A 4,213-nucleotide genomic window follows, 5' to 3' on the forward strand; every position below is an offset into this window, starting at 1 on the left:
CTGCTGCCTTGGCAGGAACTAATGGGGATCCATAATAAACCCCAGGAAGAGTAGCTGCTGCCTTGGCAGGAACTAATGGGGATCTATAATAAAACACAAACTTCGCATGCACAAACAACAACAACAAGCCATATCCTTATATGACACAGTCAGGTTTCCAATAACAGTATTAATTAAATACAGAGTAGGAATAAGAAATAAATGTCATATAAATAATAAACTCTGATAAGCATCTGCAGGCATGTTCTCAGCTACAACCTTCCTCCAGTCAGCGGAGAGATTTTGACAAATTAAAATGAGTGAACACAGATCAAATACATGCATAATTATGCCATTATTCTTTCAACTTAAAATGTCTTCAGAGGGTGGGATGAAAAATCCTGACACAAACCCCTGGCTTTTGGCCATCTCTGTCAGAGCAGTGGGATATTAAAACTGCATTGCAGTGAATAAATCTGTTCAAATAAATGCTAACGATGTGGTCTGTTTTGGCTGGCAGAGATATCCATTTTCTGCTCCTCTACCCCTTGCTCTCGCTCTCTCTCTCTGTCTCTCTCTTTAACTCTCTCTCTCTCTGTCCCTCTCTCTGTCTCTCTGTCTCTCTGTCTGTCTCTCTCTCTTACTCTCTCAGCACTCTTTAAATCTCATAAGTTTCCACATTTTTAAAGTTGTATTATCTCCCTTTACACCACAGGTGGCTGGTGGGACCTTAATTGGGGAGGACGGGTTCATAATAATGGCTAGAATGGAATAAATAGAATGTTATCAAACAAATCAAACACATGGTTTTCATGTCTTTGATACCATTCCATTGATTCCATTCCAGCCATTATTATGAGCCATCCTCCCCTCAGCAGCCGGGAGTCTGGCAGATACATTTCTACGTTTCAGTCTGTTAAAAAGCCTATAAAACAGAGATGATCAAGCTGATTAAATAATGATGAATACACAATACACACCTACTTATTATAGGGGGTTTCTTTATTTTTACTATTTTCTACATTGTAGAATAATAATGAAGACATCAAAACTATGAAATAACACACATAGAATCACGTAGTAACCAAAAAAGTGTTAAACAAATCAAAATATATTTTGTATTTGAGATCTTGTGCATCAGCAGTTTTTCTCATGTTATTGTTAGTCAATGATTGTAGCCCATGTCACCTAAAAAAAATGTGATTGCTAAGTAGTTTAGTGGCAAGCTATCTAAACTTGTTATCATGGGGCAAATTACCAGCCGGAGGGCCCCAATGATTTTGCTAGTCAGTCTCACTCAGATATTATATCAAAACAATTGCACAAATTTCTCTCCACCCAATGGCAAAATGTGTAGAATTGCATGAAATTAGATATACTATTGCAAAATGTTCTCTCCGAACCAAGGAAAAATGTGTATAATTGCAACAAACTTGCTTTAAAACTACAAAATGTTCTCTAAACCTCATGACAAAATGTGTAGAATTGCACCAAATGAACTCTAAAAATGTTCTCTCTACTCTCAAGTAGGGGGGTACGCAGAACCAAGAGCAACTGCAGTCCCTCGTGATGAGTTCACATTTTTGTGACCCCCACCCCCCATCGAAGTTACCTATCCCTGCCGTGAGCAATTAAACCACTGGGAGCGTTTGACTCTCCGGATAACTTGATATTTGCATACTTTATTCTAGTTTTCCCCAAGCACAGGTGGGTCTTTACCTGACTGGAGACATCTACCACTGTGCAGCTCCTCCCACCTGTCTGCTCTCTTCTCTGCGGCTCTCACAGAAACCAACTGGGTAGGCTTAATGTCAGCTGACTAGCGTGTGACACTTACGCAAGCTGCCTCCACAGACGCTGCCTTCTATTAACCCAAGTGCGATCTTAGGAGCAGTCAGGCTACAGAAAGGACCCTGAAATAGACCATAGCTTCATGGTTTTATGTCGTTGGGATTTAGTTCTGGACATGTTTACTTGCTCACCTGTTCTAAAATTTTAGACGACTCCATTTAGCTTGTCTAGAAATTAGGGACGATAAAGCTGTAAGAGATTTTTATTGTGGCTTGTTATTGTGTTCAGAAAGGGTGCAAGAATCAATATGTTTGTTGTGGGTGTTTATAATAAATAGGCTTACCTGCAGAGACTGATCGTGTGTTACATGTCACAAATACAGCACAAGTATGGGCCTCATTTAGCACAACGATCTAACACCAGTGGGCTCCAATGACGTGCTCTGCCGCTCAAATGGCTCACTATGAATAAAGTCCTCATTGTCAGGAGATGCTGTGCAGCAGGCAGCTTGAAGCTACCACATCCTAATGTCTTGAAGCTACGAACATTCTAATGTCTTGAAGATACAACAATATAATGTCTTAAAGCTACAACATTCTAATGTCTTAAAGCTACAACATTCTAATGTCTTAAAGCTACAACATTCTAATGTCTTAAAGCTACAACATTCTAATGTCTTAAAGCTACAACATTCTAATGTCTTAAAGCTACAACATCCTAATGTCTTAAAGCTACAACATCCTAATGTGTTGATGATACAACATCCTAATGTCTTGAAGCTACGACATGAAGCTACAACATCCTAATGTCTTGAAGATACAACATCCTAATGTCTTAAAGCTACAACATCCTAATGTCTTAAAGCTACAACATTCTAATGTCTTAAAGCTACAACATTCTAATGTCTTAAAGCTACAACATTCTAATGTCTTAAAGCTACAACATTCTAATGTCTTAAAGCTACAACATTCTAATGTCTTAAAGCTACAACATCCTAATGTGTTGATGATACAACATCCTAATGTCTTAAAGCTACAACATCCTAATGTCTTAAAGCTACAACATCCTAATGTCTTGAAGATACAACAATATAATGTTTTAAAGCTACAACATTCTAATGTGTTGATGATACAACATTCTAATGTCTTAAAGCTACAACATCCTAATGTCTTAAAGCTACAACATCCTAATGTCTTAAAGCTACAACATTCTAATGTCTTAAAGCTACAACATCCTAATGTCTTGAAGATACAACATCCTAATGTGTTGATGATACAATTTTTTTATTTTTTTTATTAGGATCCCCATTAGCCGACGCAAATGACGAGAGCTAATCTTACTGGGGTCCGACACATAACAAAAAAGACATTACAGACAAAAGACGTCTTGGAGCTATAGCAAAAATGTCTTGAAGCTATAGCATCCCAATGTCTACTAATAATGCCGATTGATTCACAACTTGTAGCTATATGGAGGGTAACCTGGTGTCTGGATAATTACTCACCCAGGCAAGATGTGTCATTACTTCATCTACAGACAGATGGATGAGAGGAAGTCGCCACCATCTGAAATAATGTTGTCATTGGCTCTATTAAAAACACGGGATATGTCTGCCATGTCTGTTAGTTCCCTCTGTCTATTCCACTTGTTAAATATAGATTTGTAGCTCTGTTCATGATTTTTTGGTTCTGTCTCAAACGAGGCAGGTTCAGATAATAAAGGCTTCTTTGTGTCTCCTGTTCAGGGAGGGGTGTTGATGAAAACGTGTCATCCTGTCAGCACACAATTCCCTTCTTCTTATATATCCGCTGTGTTTGACTGGCTGTCAGGCGGTCGGCGATGAAACATTTAAAGAAGCACTTAGGGGGGGGGGGTTAAAATGCTCTTTGTCATGGAAATGTCAAGTACAAAGTTGATTCTCAGTGGGAGTTGAAAGTAATCTGGGAGATTAGAATTTATCCACCAATGGCCTCTTTCCCTACATGTTGCCTATTCAGAGAACATGACATTCCTCCCCTAGCATGGTGCCTGGCTTGTTTGGTTCAATTGACCGTAAAGTCCTGCAGGTGTGGCACTTTGCCGGTGGGTTGGAGAAATGCTTGCACCAAAGTTTCTGAAATCCCATTTCTTTACATTCCACCTGGAGGGATAATGCACATGCTAGGGAGGAATGTCATGTTCTCTGAATAGGCAACGTATAGGGAAAGAGGCCATTGGTGGATAAGTTCTCAGGCAATACAAATCTTCAGTGGTGTCTAATCCTCAATGGAGTCTAATCCTCAGTGGAGTCCAATCCTCAGTGGAGCCCTATCCTCAGTGGAGTCTTAGCCAACAGGAAGTTCATGCTCCAGGGACCACAGCAGAACGACATAATGTAAGAGTTGAAGGATTACCTTCTACCCCCTCTATGCAAATCACAACATTTATTCGTGGCAGGTGTCTA

Source organism: Salvelinus fontinalis, chromosome 13, assembly GCF_029448725.1.
Source record: "Salvelinus fontinalis isolate EN_2023a chromosome 13, ASM2944872v1, whole genome shotgun sequence".
Classification (NCBI taxonomy): Eukaryota; Metazoa; Chordata; class Actinopteri; order Salmoniformes; family Salmonidae; genus Salvelinus; species Salvelinus fontinalis.